At 33.1% G+C, this 20,009-nt stretch overlaps 1 long non-coding RNA gene across 1 annotated transcript in view; it reads right to left on the bottom strand.

The window, feature by feature from the left end:
• Window positions 1-314: 314 nt before the first annotated feature.
• Window positions 315-20,009, bottom strand: part of LOC136271075 (uncharacterized) — a 47,922-nt gene continuing 28,227 nt past the window's right edge. Inside the window, exon 3 of the long non-coding RNA XR_010708879.1 lies at window positions 315-389. This is a non-coding gene — a long non-coding RNA (uncharacterized lncRNA). The remainder of the gene's footprint in view (window positions 390-20,009) is intronic.

Here is a 20,009-nt window from a genome sequence, read left to right as displayed (position 1 = left end):
CAATTCTCTTATTCAAATATTTTACCTCTTCAAATGACCCGTGTTGATTTAATAAATACCTGACATCAGAAACTTGCCTTTACGTTCTCGCATATCCGTCTATATTACCGTTAATAATCTTGATGTGTTAGATATATAAATGTACTTTTATTTTAATTATCCTTAATTACTTCCCTTGTAGCAAGGCTGATTTGTATTTTACTTTACTTTTATTTTCTCTGAAACAAGTATATGTATATAATTAATTATGTAAGTATCCTTTAATTTGTTTACAAAAGAGGGTACGTAAATGACGTAATAGATTTGTGTTTATTTACAATGTTTCCAGCTGTGATAATCCTTGAAAGGCATTACTGTCTATCCTGCTTATCTGGTTGGACCAAAGTTCCCTTAATGAGTACATAAAAAACATATATGTCAATCACAATGTTGACAAAAAACATGCCGAGGAAAGAATATCATGAACAGAGAGTTATTGCATTAGGACATGTTTCATATTCCAGTTAAATTTAATTATTCGTGTTCATTACTTATTTTGGCAATTCAGACATCCAAAAGAAACGCCAAATTATACACTGGTTAAACTTCACTATTCATATTCATATTGCAACCGTTACGTTGCAAATCAGTTTTCGATGAATAAGATCCACATCACATTTAAAAAGACTATCTTTTTTCATTATCCTAAACTAATTAAGTCTGAAAAAATGATACTCAAAGCAACCAAAAAGTTTCACATCTTGGGTTTAATAGAAAAAACCTCAAACAGTTTTGTAATGTTGAACTTTGATCATATTCTCTGCTTGTAGTGCATAATTACTAACTGGTATTTTTGTATATGAAAACGATGTTTCCATTGTATTGTGTGATGCATATAACAGTGAAATGAATTAATCTTACAAATCATACCTTCATTACGCAATTGTTTAAAGTATCCGCTCTAAAACATTAAAACATCCACATTGAAATTTAAAATAAATACTTCAAAAACACCAGTCTCCATTTATATACAAATATTATGAACGGCATTATATAATACACTAGGTATCGGCGAGTGTGCAATGATATATGTATATTTATTTCAGCAAGAGGCATTTATAGTCCAAAAATCATGATTGCGATTGATAAACGAAGATTGTAAATAAAGATTTTAAATGAAAAGGTAAAAGTAACACATACGTTTTCGGTCATATTAAGGGACTGAGATGACAATAAATGTTATACATGTATAATATACACATGGGGATGACAAATTCTAAGACATATAGAAATAATTCCCTACCAAGTGTAGAATTAAGGCCTTAACTACATGTAGAATTTGCAGCCCACATATAAATGTCAAACATAAACATTGGTAAGGAGGCACAATAATTTCATTATACATTTTTTTTTTATATTTGACGCATTGAGCAGTTCACTTCTTGCCGTATATGTCCTTCGTACGATATTTATAAGACAAAATTGACGGATGAAAAATGACATTTGTTTATCAACGTTATTGAACTATAGTTAGGGTATATCTAATTCTTGAGTAACGAGATTTGTTATGGGGCCCGTTTGTGTGACGGAAAACAAGTTATGGTGTATGCGTTTATTGGAAATCTATTAAAATGGTAAAATGCATCAGCAAAGGATCAAATATAGGGTGTAAAAAAGTGAATCCCTATTCTGGCTAGGAGGTTTTAAGTTAATGGTTGCAGCTTTATTCAGGCTGATTGGCCATGGCCTATTCAGTACTAATTTAAGCTTTCCTTATTCAGGAAACTCAGCTTTTATTCAGAGCTGAGCAAAGCAATGAAGCCCTCAAAATGATCAAATATAGGGTGTAAAAAAGTGAATCCCTATTCTGGATAGGAGGTTTTAAGTTACGTAATGGTTGCAGCTTTATTCAGGCTGATTGACCATGGCTTATTCAGTACTTATTTAATTTAAGCCCTCAAAATCATAAAAAATCAGCATTTATGTAGACAATAATTACCTAACAAACTAAGACGACATCTAACAATTTCGCAGTTTACACAGTGATTACAGAATTACATTGATAATAAATTGAGGTTGAATAGTTTAGTATGATATATGTCTTTAAAGTTGTTGGCAGTTTAGCCCCCCTCAGATCTCTTAATCAGGTTAAAGACCCAAATAATTTCATAGCGCGTTAGCTGATAATTGTAGCGCGTCATATAAATCGGTCAGCCTACTGCGCAAAATCCATACTATACTGTTTTTTAGATCCGTACAGCCGAGAACACGTACAATAGATAATTTTACAGTATCTAAACCGGGCCAAACAAACTGTATAAGTGTTGAATGTATACGAAATACAATGAATTCTAACAACTACGTTTCTGAAAATTACAACAGTTTTCAAGACCTCATGACTTTTTTTTAGCAAGCAAACCTATTTTCAGCTGTTGGAAAAAGTCCTAAAAAACGCTTTATATAGGACTTTCTCATGATTTTGTACCTGAGCATTTGCAGTGCTGTGTACAATTAAACACTATAATTAAACATCTCAGGAAATGTCTGACACAAAGAAAATGCAATTACTTAGTAAATAATTAACAAAATACATCTTGTCTAAATCATCAGTTTTATTGACTACCTTTAAGGCTAAATACACCAACAATTAGCTGTAAATAATATTTATATTAATATTTTCACCCAACGAACGTCAAATAAACATTTATATATCTAAAACAGTATAATCGAATCAACAGTTAAGAAATAGATAAATATCACTATTTGTCCATAAAACAAATCAAGCTACTAGGGTAGCAAGGGACAGTTTCGGATAAAGTACCCGTCAATATTTTTGTAAAATTGTACTTTAAGGCTTTTGAGTGTTGCTAAAATTCATGAAATGGTTTTTAATGATTATCATTATTTAGAGGAATGTCTCTTGTTAAAATTGATATGCAATATGTAGGCCCCATATGTAGGTACATGTGAATCAGAAGTAAAATGCGAAACCTGCGGCTATGACTGTTGTGTTGACTTTACACAGTGAAATTGCAAGTTACAGACGGGAGGTAAAATAACACGACAAGTAGGTGGATGGGACATTGTAAACTATACACCGGTAAGTTTCTGACATGTGATAGTGCAACATGCACGCGGAACGGAAGGTCAACCATTTGCAAGGAATTAGCTAGGGGAGGTCTAAAAAGCTGAAAAATCATGAAAAATTAGCAAAAAAATGAAAGTGTCAAAATCTCATAAAAACCAGTATGTAGAGAATTTTACAGGTTTTGACTAGTAATTTATTTTAGAAATAGGTGATTGGCCTTATAAAGAGTGAATTAAAGGTATTTGTGCTGAATGGGAACTGAGGAAATTCTAGTTACAGAGTTCCGAAGACATGCATCCCTTTGCTACAATGAATTGTATAAAAAAAACTGTCCCATGCCACCTGGACGTCCTTTTGACAATGCGTTTGTTTATTTTGCATGCGTTTCTTCTCATTGTTTCCAGCCAAAAAGGTATATGTCAATGTATATTAGCGAGAGCTTCGTACACATATGATTAAGGAAATCGAATGCAGTATACGTACTTGTTACTTTATTATGCCCCTCTTGTATAAAACAACTATCAAGGGATAACACCCCAAGAGATATACAATCTAAAATGCTTGCCCGGGGATCACGTTAGTCAATTGCACTTGCGTTTGAAGTTTCTCTGTAAATATCAATGTCATCCAACAAGCCATCCCTAAACATTTATGCACCTCAAGATTTACTCGGTTATGTTCTGAAGCGTACTTTTTTTAAAGAAAACAACAATTTTGTATGCTGCTGTTATAACCAAAAATGTTTCCCAGGCCTTCTTGCAGAATATTGTTCGTTATCACCACATGTCATTTTAAACTATGCTAAATATCCAGTGCATTACGATGTGTTAAATTATAACAATAATCAATCCTGATCCTCTCTTCTTGAATACTATTAACACAAACAAAACAAAACAAATTCATCTATTCAAGGTCGCTCATTTTATCAGGGCTTAAATACTTTTTAAGACACAATGTCACAAGATACTTCAAGAAGTCGATCATTTTTTTTCAAATAATCATAGTCCAGTGCACGCGATTAAAGTACCGCGCTTGTGAACCGCAGACCCCGGGTTCTAATCCGCTAGATCTTTTGTTTTTATTTACTGAATTAATTGCATATAACTCATCAAAGTTAAATCAGTTTATCAAAGTTAAATAATTCTGCCATTAAAATAATCCTTCAACCCTTGGGGACATTAACGCATATTAGATGGTCATCGCTTGCAGCTTGAACATGTAACGTCACAGACTCCCTGCAGTTCATCTTATCAGTCGCCGCTTTAAATTTTACCCACCCACCGACCCCTCCCTTTCATATTTTCAGTTGCCCTATTGAGTTTTATGTTATTTCAATTGACTACAATTTGATAGTTTAATTTTTCTGGCTCTGCATTTTAATTTTTTTCAGGATAAAGCTGCCACCATAAGAGTCTACCCTATCCATCACGCTGCCTGATCTGTGAGAGACAACTGCTGAGCTTGCCAGCGAATATACCAGCTTACCAGTAGTGCTCACGTGGACTTTAAATGGTTTATATAATATGTCTAAGTATTAGTGAATTGGGTATACATTTTTACGAGTGAACCGCTGGTCCCAAGGTTCACCTTGTACATGTATTCTGTATTAATTTTAATTTCGAGCAACCGTGGCCATAATTACTTAGTATCTCTTAATGCTTAAAAACAGGACTTTCTGCAGATTCCTAATTAAACTTCACGAATTGATATCCGCGTAATATTGCGAGAGGTACATCTTGCGGATTTCAAACACTCTCTTATTTCTTAGACACATGTAAACTAAACGGATCAATACTAAAACCTCGGCGTTAGCAATTTGATAATCAGTCAATTTGAAGCAAAACGGTTGAATCGCGGATTTAAGTTCTCATGTTAAAATAATGAATTTACAGTATTTCATTTATTTTGAGCTATTAAATCAAATACATGCGTTGCATGATGACTATTTATTTGCTATAAGGGCGAAAGATCCAATTCACTTTAACAATAGTGATTTTCATTAAAATTGTATATGAGTTAGAGTTACTCAAATATATTAGAATCAATAAAAAAATAACATAAACATCGAATAAGATTTTTAGTAGGAACCATTTTAAAAAACATAGTGTTACTTCTCTCTTTAAATTAAACACAATGGGGAAAAGCGTTCTTGTAAAAGAGAAAAACAACTTTAAAAAAAAATTCTGCAATAGATTTTCTATCCAAACTAAAATATGGCACTTAAGATGATTTTGAATTAATATCATTTAAAAACGGACCAAGCCATCGATTTCGTTTTGACGGGAGCATATGCCATTTGTGCGACTTGTCGTTATTTTTCTTCAATTTTTCATGAGAAGTACTAGCAAACTCTAAGGAAAGGTTTATGTACATTATTTAGAAGTTGATTAATGAAACAAAACAACTATCAGAGTATGTTAAACATTTGTGTATGATAAAACACTTCAAACCGTAGGCACAGGAGCGGTTTTACTCTATTTTCACTACAAGTATTGAACGGATTGCAATGTTCACTGGCTCAAATGTAGATTAACTTATGTAAATGGTGATAAGAAATTTGAACTAATATAAAACTCACCACAGCACTTGACGTCCCTTAAAGATATTTGTACATGATAAATAATGTTGAAAAGCATATTTCAGCATGTTAAATAACAGTGAGATCAGTCACTACTTCAGTCACTACTTGCGCTACATAAAGTGGGTATTAATTAGTATTGATGTGGTTGAACAGCTATATATTGCGTCATAAGCGATTTTCATTGATTTTTAGTGATTGTGACGTAATATTGAGATTTCAATGTTCGTGACAATCCCTCCCTTTAGCTGTATCTGCGCAACTGGAATTGGGTCCGTCGTCCATAAAACATCACTTTTTTCTGGATTCTACATTTATTTGTTTAAATGAATAAAAAAAAACACGACATCTTTTTAATGGCATGAAAAGAAAAAAAAATAGTATCGCCATATATGTTTTTAAAGATATTGGCCGGCGAACCAAGAGCATAATTTTGTATGGCCTAATAAACCACTTATAACGGTCATAATGTCATAATACATGTATTAAGATAAGGTCGAATTTTAAGAAGGGTATTGCCAATTTTGTCACATATTTAAAGAATGATATGAATATCAATACGTAATTGATGATATATGGACCGGGCAGGTTAATGAAAAAGAAATTATCTATTTATATAATTTAACCAAGAAAATGCTTCCTTTTTTGAACCATGTATACATGTATCATGAAAGTGACGACATTGCAGAAAAAATGCAAAAAAAAAAAAAAACCGCGTTAGTGGGTATATAGATCTTTTCTTCAATGATCCCGACCTTCATAACCAAAGGGTTTTATTGTTTATGTTTACATCTTTCTTTTAACGAATCATTAATTTGATTGTAAAAAGTAAGTGAAATTCACAAAATATATGTTACTGTTTATTAACACATAAGCGGACCATTGGTACTTGAACACCAGGGATCTCACCATACTAGCAATATGCAGTGGATTTCACTAGATAACACTGCCAAAATAAATACATTATTTCAATTCATGTATTTTGAAATGTTATTTTTTTTAATAATGTTTTAATTTATTAATTGAATTTTGTTTTAATTTTCATCTTTGTTATCTTTAATTTATATGTAAGTGCATCAAGGTGTAACATACATCCTCACATACATTATCATTTTTTTTTGTTTTTTGTTGAACAAACATTTTTTGTCACTTTGAAAGTCATGAGCGCTGGGGCAAAGGGAAAAAAATTACAATACATTTTAAAACCATTTTAGTTGTTACTTAAAAAATGATTTTTTTTAAAATCCCAGATTGGTACTGAAAAAGAAAGCCATACGTTGATAACAAAGAATGAACCGCCGTTTGACTATTTTTTTTTGTTACATGAGGCTCAAATTATATTTTCGGAATAGACCATATGCCTGCAGATTTTATTTTTTTATAATTCTGTTGATTTAGTTAAATTCTATTCTAGCCAATCACATGGCTAGCAATTTTCCCAGTCGCAAAAAAGCCGATGAGTTCCGAATAACATAGGCGATAGATGGATAATCAAAGCTGACAGGGCAATATGAGCCCACAAAATCATGTATCATATTATATGAAAAGCGCAGTTTGATGTAAGTATAATCCACATGATTGGATATAGAAAATGTTAATTTATATCTGAACAACCTGATATTCTTAATTTTTGATACGACCATTTTCATTTGAAATTATGTAAATATCACATCATTAACAATTTATATTCTAAAAAAAATGTATCATATTTTGATACCAAGATATCATATCGTTTATACAATATTGTACATTTAATATAAATTATCATATGATATGATACAATATTGTATTATTTGAAAAAAAAAATATACAATGTTGTGTACGAAATTATATTATATGCAAAAATGATTAGTGAATTTTCTTTAATGCACTTATTATTAGTTACTATTTGAAATAAATATTCATCATGACGTCATTTACAATAACATCCATTCACAAATTGGAGAAGGAAACGATATTAAATAACCACTAATATTTCAAGGAAATATGATTATACAATTTATTTGATTAGATTTCATTTATATATCTTTACAATGACTGCATGAAAAATACCAAATGTAGCATATACCTCTTAATTTTCTGATAAAGCACAATTAATGATCTATTGTATGAAGTGATTGTGTTTTAAGTATTACTTTTGTGCAAATTCTCAATGGCATGATTAAATTCTGTGTATTTTAACCGCATGCCGTTGCACCTCGGTCATTTCTCAATTCTGTAAAGCTTTTCATTTCATTGAATACTATGTCTCCCTCTTTTTGTGAAGAAGGGGGGAGGTAAAAAAATATATTAGTTTTGTTTTATTACTTTTTGTATTATAATTTTAAAAGTTAGCTCAAGTCGGTCCCTTGACTAAATATCATTATAAACAGCACTGTCAATCATGTAATAATCATAGATCGGAAGTTTCCAATTCATTTCCATGGACAATGAGGAAGAATTGGGTGCTATTTGAGTCTTTTGTGAGATATGGTGACTGATGCAGACCGATATCAAATGTGTTTATTGAATAATATTCTCTCATAATAAAACAGGTTTGAAAGATAAACACTTATCTTGATTACACGCATAATTTAAAACAAATAACGCTTGTACACTCTCTAAGCAATGATCAATCATTTGGTTTAAATGAATTTATAGGAAACTGCATCTTAAGCGAGTGCATACCTTGGCATAGGCATAATCATACGGCACAGTGTTCTTTATATAACATACGAACACTTGGAATATAGCCAAATCATTCCCCAGCGTGTCTTTACACGCATATGCTTAGGATTTGGAGATGGATTTCGAGTTAAAAGATGAAAGAACACTTTTTACATTGTAAAAAAAAAACTTAATAGTTTTAACTTAAAAGTATATATTTAAAACATGAGATCCAGTTCTGCACGCCTCACTTTTGCATGTTTGCAGAGGCTTAGTTACATCCACAAAACGTATTTGAGCTATACAATTTAAAGGACACAGCTCAAATGTGTAAACTTACACTTGAAATACAGCTTGACAATTCAATGGGGAAAGAAAAATCTAGTTTAAATTCAATTGTATATTGAACGATGACTAATATCCCACATTCACACACAATTTGTTTAATTTTAGCCATATCGGGAATGACAACAATTTAACCCATGGGTTGATGATATCGCTTTTGTTGCATCAGAATCAACTGTGCAACAACCATACAGGCCTATATCTTTCATTCTTGTTTGAATGTTTGAATGTATCTAAGAACCATGGATCTGACTTTATTTTTATGGATATTTTAGACAGTGATCAATCCAAGAATTGTTCATATCACATAAGTACAATATTTTAAGAAATAGTACACATAGAGTGTCAAAGCAGAAAACAAGCTTGTTATTTAAAACATAAATTGTAAAAAGTTAAAGCATTGAATTTTTACTTTTAAAGATGCGGTCTTATATCTGCAACATTGTGCACACACCGTTGCACTTATAAAACCACATTTAAAAAAAAAATAACGATTTGATGATTTGATATTTTTACAAACCTTTATTTCCAATTATGAATAATCTTACGATTAAATATATAATATATTATTTATAATATTAACGAAAGAGCAATTTGAACAGCCGAACTATGCTGACAAAAACAGTGAACAGCGCTTTAAATTCTAATTACTGAATTCGATTTTTTATTCTGTTAACCGATGGATATAACCTTAGCGATGTTAATAAATGTATAAGTTGGATCCTTTTCACTGTTAACAAATATGACTAAGGTCTTCTGTTTCCAACGGAAGACCCTATTGTTATTGCTTTGTTTCTTTTTCCCTATTATTAAGGTCTTCCGTTTCCAACGGAAGACCTTATAGTTTTCGTACAGTTTCTTCTTCTTATTTTTTCCCCCATAAATTTTGTGCACGCGATTTATCAAAAACTATCCAACCGATTTGCAAAATTTTTTTTCACAGATGATTGGAAGTGATCTGAAGTTATTTTATTTTTAATATTTTTGCCGTCGTCACTTCTGGTACCGATTTATCGCTGGTTTTGTAACTTTTACGCCCCATTTTGTGCACGTTTCTCCTAACAAAGTATCAGAGATATGAATATGAAATTTTCAGGATAGGTAGACCATAGTCTGAAGTTGTGCCTATTGTTTTTGTGTTACGCCAGTGGCGCCATTCTTAAGAGTTCGTTATGGCTCGAAAATTGGGTACAAATTTTTTTCATTTTTTTTGTACACACGACTTCTCTGAGATGACTCGATAGATTTTCTTGAAATTTTCCGGAGTGACAGAAAAAATTTACCTCTCGATTATCCATTTTTCATTTTTTCAAAGTTCATTTCCTGTCGTCCATTATCTGTCCCGCGACAAAAAGCTTGTGACATTAAGATCCCAAAAATGATAAGGACTTGAGTATTCAGACTTTATAGGATTATAGATCAATACTTGTAGATGTCTTTAAGCTATTTTGTTTTGTCTGTCATAACTTGCAGTCGTCACCGGAAGCACTTCAAAATTATTTTTTTCTTTCGCATTAAATTCGTTTCATATAGAAATTAAAATAAGTAAAAATCCTTATATATGTCATGTATCCGATGTTAATTAAAGCAAAAATTATACTTCCGGTTATATATCTCAAATATATCATAAAGCGTTTTTTAAGTAAATGTTTTACCCACGAGATCTCAGAAAGTAAAGTGATCAATACACGAAACTTATATTGATAATAGGCATTCAATAGAAAATGCGTTAATTCGCTTTCATTTTGTCAACCGTCATTTCCGGTCCTCACCGGAAGGGTTTAAACAAATCAAGCTGTTTGAAAGTTTAACTGTTTTTCTTTGATAATTTTAGTAAAATTGACAAAATAATAAAGTACAAGTGTTTAATGTTCAAGAAATATTAACTTTTCCGTTTGTCCGTTTCCTGTCAAGAGACAAAAAACAATGACACCACGAGATCTAAAAAACGGTGATGACTTCAACAACCAAACTCTGTGGGATGATAGCTCTAAGTATGTATCCGTGTTTACATTATTTTGTTTGAATTGTCGTCACTTCCGGTCGTCACCGGAAGCACTTAAATTGTTTTCCTTATTTTTTTTTTTACATGGAATGAATAACGGTATATCATTACACGATCTAACATTTGTAAAATAAAACATATCCTACTTCCGGTGAGTTATATCAAATATCTTAGGTACCTATCTTTTTTACAAATTTGATACCCGAGAGATTTTAGTCACTGTAAGTGATTGAAACACGAACTTTTACGAATGATAGACAATTGATTGAAGATGTGTTTAACGGGTTTTCTTTTGTCAACCGTCACTTCCTGTACTCACCAGAAAAGTTTATACAATTCATGTTTTTAACAAGTTTAACTGATTGTCTTTGGTGTTTCATCTGGCATGATAAACAGTGATGTAAACGAGGCAAATGTATAAAAAAAACCAGCTTTTATTTTCATCAATCACTTTCGTTCGTCCGTTTCCTGTCTCGAGACAAAACATACCTAGTTTCACCAGGATCTCAGATTTGGTAGCGAGTATTAATATTTCATTGTATCATATAAAACAAATCGGACGGAAGACCTACTCGTTAATCGTAACGAGATCTAGTTATAATTTTTTTTCTTCCTATTTTTATGCACGCGATTTCTCAGAAACTGCTCGGCCAATCTCAATCAAATTTTCAGATATGATAGATATTAGTCTGAACCTGATTGGAAATATTTTGTATTGGTGATGTCATATCCGTTTTTTAGATATTGAGATTTTTCTGATTTTTATATGGGTATTTTGTCTTTTGACGTTCTCCTAAAGTATAAAAGATATTAAGCTCAAATTTCTACGGTTGGTAATTTTATTTTTAATTTTGTAAACCGATGGATATAGCCTTTCAAGTGATAATAAATAACTAGATTAGATTCATTCAACTGTTAATCAATGAAACGTTGGCACCGTAGGTATAATATCAGGTTTAGATTAAGTTTAAAGTTGCAAGAAGATGTCAATCATTTTCCTCGAGAAATACTGATTGGTATTGTATTCACAGGCACCAGATCTGATGATTTGGTCTTCTGTGATATTCGTTAATATCACTCAATCAATCAATGCAATTAAATAGGAGGACAGAAATTATTGATAAGTCATAAACATCTCTAATATATGCATGGACATGAAACATTCTGAGGGTATTCGCTCTAAAACCATTTAAATAAAAAAAATATTACCACTAAACAAGTCTCTGTTCATATAAAAAGATAATGAGCTGCATTTTATAGAAGACCAGGAAGGTAAAGATGGATGTTTTTTTTTTAAATCAATACGACATTTATAGTCGTAATATTATGAATGAGATTGATAAAGGAAGAATGTAAACAAAGATTTTAAATGAGAAAAAAAATAACAATCACGTTTTCCATCACTGTGAGTAATTGGAGATGAAAATAAGTCATAAACATCTCTAATATATGCATGGACATGAAACATTGCTAGATACATAGAAATAAGACCCCTACCAGGTGTAGACTTCAGGCCCTGACTAGATCTCATAGACCAACCGCACATAAATGTCAAACATAAACATTTATAAGGAAGCACAGTCATATCATTATACCTTCGTTTTATCTTTGCTGCAATGCACAGTTCATGGAGAGAAATTCAATTTTCAACATCTTACCGTGTATGTCCGTCATAAATTATTTATAAGAGGAAATTGACGGATGAAAAATTCCATTTGTTTATCAACGTTACTGAAATATAGTTAGAGCATATCTAATTTTTGAGTCAAGAGATTTGTTACGGGGTTCGTTTCGTTTGAAGGAAAACAAGTTATGGTGTATGAATTTAATAGAAGTCTATCAAATGAAAGATTTAAAATAACTGAAGCCTTTTTCTGGCTAGGAAAGTTATGATAGTAGTCACAGCCTTATTCAGAGCTGAGTATAGCAACAAATCCCTCACAATGAAAATAATCAGAATTTCAATAGACAGAGATCCCGTGACAAACATAAAGCGACGGCTAAAAAATTTCGGAATTTAAACAATTAAAGAAAGATGATTACAAAATTACATTAATAATAAAAGTCTCTTGCATATTGTACATAAAAAGAAAAGTCCATAACAGATTTATTGACTTTGAATAGTTTTGTATGATATATATATCTAAAGCCGCGGTCAATTTAGCCCCCCTCAGTCCTCTCAATCATGATATATACCCGTCTTGAGGCATAGCGCGTTTGCCGATTGAAGCGCTTTGTACGAATCAGTCAGCCTATCGCGCAAAACCCTTACTCTACTGGTTTTTTAAGATCAATACGGTCAAGAAAAGGTACAGTGAATACATTTAGAAAATCTAAGCTGTGCCAAACGAACCGTATACATGTTGAATGTGTATGAATGTATATGAAATACAATGGATTCTACGTTTCTAAAAATTACTACTGTTTTCAAGACATCATTCGCTGGTTGATAAAATCTTTTCTGAGGAAGCAGACCTAATTAAACCTGTAGGGAAAAAAATGCAAAATGCCGCAGACTTTCTCCTGATGTTGTGTGCTGTGAACAATAAAACACTGTAAACCATTAATGAAATGCCTTTTGTACACAGTGTTATAGTGACCCAACAAGTGAATGGGGTGGTAGCATACCTTTAATTAAGTAGGAGGCTGAAACTTTGGCATGCCTTTTCTTGTATAAAACAATTACCTGGGGACTAGAAGATCCAAAAAGCCCAAGGGTCAAGTTGGCTTATCATATATCACTGAGGTGGCATGGGACAGGTTTTTTTTTTTTTATACAATTCATTGTAGCCAGGTAATGTATGTCTTTGGAACTCTGTAACTAGAATTTCCTCAGTTCCCATTCAGCTTAAATACCTCTAATTCACTCATTATCAAGCCAGTCACCAATTTCTGAAGAAAATTAGTAGTCAAAACCTGTAAAATGTCCTACATACTGGTTTATCTGAGATGTTGACCCTTTCATATTTTGCCCATGAACTCTGGAACCCATTCTCTTAGTAGTGAGCGGCCACTGCGCTAACCACTGGGCCATAAAGGCAAGACAAAAATAATCTTGCTTTTGATGATGAAGGAAAACTAGCGCGCTGGTCGCTCACTACACGGTCGTTTGAAATACAGGTGGAAAGCAGTTAAACGACAAATTGAGAGGATCGAAACGACACACATTGCATAGATATTTACATATCATAAGCACAAACATTGCAATAACTCTCAAATTGACATATACCTGCTTTATGAAACTGTCTATATCGATCTTTTTTTTCAAATTATCACGTGGTTAAAGTATCGCGCTTGTAGACCGTAGATCCCGAATTCTTATCCGCTGGGTCTTATGTTCTTATCTACTGAATTAAATTTGAGACACTCATACTTTGTTTCATCAAATTGCTTATTTTTTGCCTATTTGACTTATATAATACTTCATTATGTATCCATTCTGCTTCTCTTTACTACCCGCTATCCTGCTATCTGCTCGTTTTCCTGTGAGTTGAAAAACTATTTCAAGTTATTTAGGCACCTTAAAACGATTTTAATACAGTCACATCTGCTGATACTGCCACCTTTAATCAGCGGCCACTTCCCACGAACTGCCACTTTCAATCCCGCCTGTTTAGTGTTTCACTATATATTAACTCAATTAAGCGGTCGCCAATCTAACGCGGCCTGTGCCCATTGCTTTTTAGGTTGTTTATATGCTTTCCCCGTAAGTCTTACACAAATTCTGTCTTCACTCTTCTTTGGTTGCATCATTTGCATTTGATCATAAAATCAGTGAGTTAGTTGTTCATGCATGGTTTTCTTTAGGTCTGTGTAACCCAGTCACCAGGGCAGACACCTATTGGGAAGATAAATGGATTTGATATAAGGACAGTTGTTTTAAGATTTAAAGCAGTTTCTAAGAAAAACAAGTTAGCCTATCATATACTTACTCAATCTATTAATCTATATAAAGCTACAAATTTGCACTAGGCCTAGCTACTCTAACTCTGACTATGCGAGTAGAACATGAATTCTTTGATTTAAGTAATAAAAATGTAAATCATATAAAATGTACTTATACACTATGTAATGATAATTTCCTAAATTTGGCGTTGTTTAAATACATTTCAAATTCAAATTATTTGCTCATGCATCACAACGATGTCAATAACGAGCGTTTTGCTTGATTCGACACCCCGCATTGTCATAGGGACGGCCTTATACTGTTAAACTCATTATAAAAGATCACAGTCTTTCGTTTTATATTCCAATAACTGTTTAAACTGCCATTCAACGAATATGTTTTCATTACTTCACTTACTTTTCAAAAACGTGCTCATGATCATGCAAATGGTGCATGCAGTGGCCTTGGGTGTTGAGACTCGATTCATTCACTTATATTCGTCCTCTGTTTAGCCGTGGATTTTCCAAAAGTAAACACTCCATTGACAATGTTTCTTTTTCCTTGTGCACAGCCTTATTCCCTTATTTTCATTCATTTTACCATGGCCATCTCGGTGATGGCAGACAACATGGCAGCATCGAATGTAAAATTGGCGGCTAGCTATTGATCGACCAATCAGCGCGCGCGTAGCTTAACATTGAAACAAAAGTAAAAGTAGAAACAAACACTGAACAGCAAAACGTTACGGAAAACTCTTCAATCTACATGATTCAGCATCAAGCGGTTTAGATACTCAAATCCAAGTTGACTGATATTTGAACGTAGAGAAAAAGAATATAGCATAACAAAAGAACAGACAGGTTGGTGTTCACGTAATACGTGGGGTCTAGGGGGGGGGTCATTATTAAGCGATTAAAGTTTATCTTATTTTCGTAATAATAAACATTTTTATCGAGAATATCTTAGAATAAAACTTAAATCCGAAAATATTAATTAGATTTATTTTTTCTCTATACAAATATACACAAATTATAAAAGCAATTCATTATAATTGACAGTCTTAAATTTGTGCTGAATGTGTATGAAATTGTATAAGTCTTATTTCTGATAAAGCTTTGCCAAGCTCATGAAGTAAAAAAAAAACAGAGAAAAAAGAAAAAATGTTTGTGATAAACTTCTGACAAATTTTTAGGTGTTTGCCAAAAGTTTGCCACTTCTGGCAAAGAAGCTGCAAACATAATTGGGTGTCTGGTAAACTTCTGGCAAAATATAAGAGGTTTACCAGAAGTTCGCTACTACTGGCAAAGATCGGCAAACAAGTTCTAAAGTTTTCTGGTAAACTAATCCGTTTGCCGAAAAGGACGAGTGCACATATGGGCCCCGGTAAAAAGTGAAAAAAATAAAGAATCAAATTGAGCGTAATTGTTTACTTACATCACCTATTGATACCCAATCCATAAGAGTCAACATGTTTTAGTGCTGAATTTACTGTATATCAAAAGCACGAAGCCTTACAACATAGGAGGGGTCAGCCGACATTGTGATTTTGTATAGTAAATCGAGGACGGGCATTCAATTCAAAGCCTTTGTTTACTGTCAGCCTAACCGAGTAAAAACTTATGGAAAAGACAAAATATGCATTATACGTATAGAAAACTCTTGTGAAAATAAGAAGTTTGTACTCGATTAGGCTGGTACTTAAAAAAACGAAAATGTACGAAAATTTCAAGGTTTTTCTTATAGCAAGGTAGAGCTATTACCTGTGTGACCTATGTTGAACCCACGCATGGAATAAATTATGTTGAATAGTCACATGGGTTCTATCCAGGTAGACCATTGTCAAATGTGCTCACTGCAAAACACTGACACGTTCAAATCGCTTTCCATCGACTTTGTATGGTCTATTTTTTGTGTTTATTTAATTCAGTATTGTAGATTAGTATCGCATTTAAATAATTGTCTCGTGATTTTTTGGTTCAGGTTGTATATTTCGTAGAAAATTACCATTCAAACTTTTATATATTTAGGGTTTTTGTTTTTGTCATTATTGACAAAGGTAAGTCGATAAAGTAAAGGGAAATAACACTGATTTTCTACAGAATTCTCTACGGAGAAAAAAACCATGCCAAAACATTATTGTTGCATTGTTTGTGAAAAACAGGTGCCCCCTAAAGGGCGTAGGCCCTTGAATGTTGGAAAAAATGGAACTTTAAGGGAGAATCTCTCAGTACTGCTTGGGCGACGAGTAGGCGAAAATGACTGTATCTGTGGTAAGTGTTATATACGGAAAAGCTAGAGAGAAATTCCAAATCAGAGAATTCTGGGGAAAACGTTAAAGCCACAGCATTCTACCTCGGAACAAAATCAAACCGGTACTGTGCCATATGTGGGATTAAAAGGAAACAACGATGCAGAATATCTCAATAATGCCGCTCCGATTTCTTTTTAAAACACAATATCTTGTTTTACGACAATGCACGTTCCTGTCCTTCTCATTTGTCGGGTAATTCCATAAAAAATCAGAATTCCAAAAGTACTCTTTCAGACTAACACGTAGGTCGTTCCCAATGTCAAACAATGCTCTTTTGCAACAACTGTCAAAATGTAGAGAATTGCTACTTAAGAAAGAGTGTATAAGAATTGACTTTGATAACCCCGATTTTTTAAACGATGAAGATTACATTAATCTTACCGGCATTTCAAGAGATCAATTCAATACTATTTGCACTTTGGTTGAGAAAAACTCAAGAAAAAGAAAACATTCCAATAGAAATGCAATAGGGATTGTGTTAACCAAATTGAGAACAGGTCTTTCGAGCAGTATTTTGAAAACTTTATTTAATATTAGTTGCTGTAAGTATGTATGCCGCATAGTGAAACGTGCAAGGGAAGCAGTAATGCAACATGTGCCAAAATACATCGGTTTTGACCACATTTCTAGAGATGATGTAATTTCAAAACACACGACTACATTTGCACGTGAATTATTAGCATGCGGAAGTAACAATACTGCCATCTTGTTAATTGATGGAACATATATTTATATTCAGAAAAGTTCTAAGTACACGTTCCAAAGAAAATCCTACAGTATCTATAAAGGCCGTCCCTTAGTAAAGCCTATGATGATTGTCACTTCCGATGGCTATATATTGGACATTCTAGGTCCCTTCCTAGCTGACGGAAAAAACAACGACGCCGCAATTTTAAACCAGCATTTCCGTAAAGGTGAAGGGTTGTTGAAATGGGCCGAAGAAAATGATATTTTAGTTTTAGATCGTGGGTTTAGGGACTCCTTAGATATGATCGAAACTGTAGGTTTAAAATCAGTCCTTTTTTCTTACACAAGGGAAGAAAACAACATTCAACAAAGGAAGCCAACTTGTCACGTTTAGTTACTAAAATCAGGTGGGCGGTTGAGTCTGCTAATGGTAGACTAAAAACGTGGAAGTTTTTGGCAAACGTAGTGACCAATACCCAAGTTCCCTTCATTGGGGACTACGTTAGAATTGTTGCTTCCCTTATAAACGCTTTTAGACCACCGCTATCTAAAAATTCCCCAACAGATTCCACTGTGGCAAAAAGAATGTTGGAAAAATCAAAAATTGAAGTTAACCCATTAAAATGTTTATTCATTAAAGATAATGGAAGAAGAACTGCCGTAAAAATGTGTGAAATTGATGCTGCTGAGGCTTTGCAAGATTGTCCTGTTTTAACTGAAGGGTATCTGCGTTCGCTAACTTTTGATGTCTATCAGTTAAAACAGGCTCTTTCATATTCCTCTGAACATGTAAGTGAAGATGGTGGATATGAAATATTTGTTGGAAAACATAATTCAGATATTTTGCAAGCCAAAATCTAGTCTAGGCATGTCTCCTCCAAGTCTTATTATCTCTGGATCAGGCCTGCCCCCCCCCCCACTTTTACCCGCAGCAACACATTTTTTTAAATTCACATATAAAGAAATGATTTTTAATGGAGTTGCCCCCCCCCCCCCCACTTTTTTGGAAGTATGTAAAAAATTGTTACGAAAATAACGAAATGAGGAGTCAAAATGTAGTTACCTATCTTTTTTTTCAAATACTTTTTTTTCTTTCTCCAGCGTTTGCATTATCAAAGTAATAAATCATGTGCCATTTTCTCAATTTTTTAAATATTTTATTTCTTAGAGTGTCCAAAAAGTTCATTAAAATTTACCCCCCCCCCCCCTAATACACAAACAAATACATAAACCATCAAATGTTCTTTTTAACTAAGAGTCCTCGCCATGCAATTTTTTATGATTTAAAAAAAATAAATGCAGTCATATTGTTTGCAAGAGCTGCAAAAACATAATAAGTTATATGCCAAATTGTATAATTTCTTCCAAAATCTAGCTTTATTCATGTTGTTCTACTGGTAATATTTTAGGCATTAACTATTACATGTATGACGTATACATTTGCTCTAGGAAATTAATTTAATTGAAATATCAAAACATTTCGTCAGCAAAATAGCATTTGAATGTATCTGATTTTCTGATAAACGAAAGAACAAAGAGAGAACTGAACTGAACTTTTTTTATTATACAACGATTGATAAACAAGTTCTACAACTTATATTAATATCTCTCGTTGGCACGGATCTTAGCGCGAGGGGGTCATTGGTGTCGGAAGAAGCCGGAGTACCCGGAGAGAACCCACGTGTCCAAGCGGGCGACCGCCATACCCTATCACATACTACCTCTGTCGATCACGGGGATCAAACTCGGGTCGCAGCGGTGAAAAGCGAGTGCATTGTCCACTACGCTACATGGACACCTTGATATGTTCTACATAAAAACGGCACTGAAAAAGGGCCCATTCACTATAGCTTAAGTGCACTCGTCCTTTGCGGCAAGTTTGCCTCAAATTTGCCGCAAACAATTCATTTTGGTAAGGGTTTTCTACAACTTTCAACAGTTGCATTAGATCCGATCAAATGCATTTCAGATATCTGATTGGACAAAAAAAAATGTTTAAACAGTGAATCAGTTTTACTTCATAATTATTAAAGTAACATAATGTATTTTAATTGAATTTGCTTTCTGATTACTTTCTGAAAACACCAAAGAGTTTTTTCTCCTACTTTCAATTTTAAATTTCGTTTTTTTAGGTATCACCTCAAATCGTAGCCGGACATACTCATACCCAGGTCATTCCGTACACAGAATTCAAATTAATTATCAAAATAAAAAAAAAATTAAGTTACCACCAATAACTAATTCAATAAAAACACAAAATAATCAAAACTTAATTTTGTCCTAATCTTTGACAGGCACATTGTGAAATATTTCCCCATTCTACCCCCCCCCCCCCTCCCTCAAATGTGTAAACCATTCGTATATGATTAAAAAATACGATAAATGTTCAAAGTACTCCCAAACCGCCATAAAAATAAAAGCAAATAGGGAAATTATTTGGAGTAATATGCATTATAAATACTTAAAAATTATTTATAATAGGAA

This window comes from Magallana gigas, chromosome 8 (assembly GCF_963853765.1).
Source record: "Magallana gigas chromosome 8, xbMagGiga1.1, whole genome shotgun sequence".
NCBI lineage: Eukaryota > Metazoa > Mollusca > Bivalvia > Ostreida > Ostreidae > Magallana > Magallana gigas.
The sequence above is the reverse complement of the archived record's forward strand: the minus strand, read 5'-3'. Positions and strand labels throughout refer to the sequence as shown.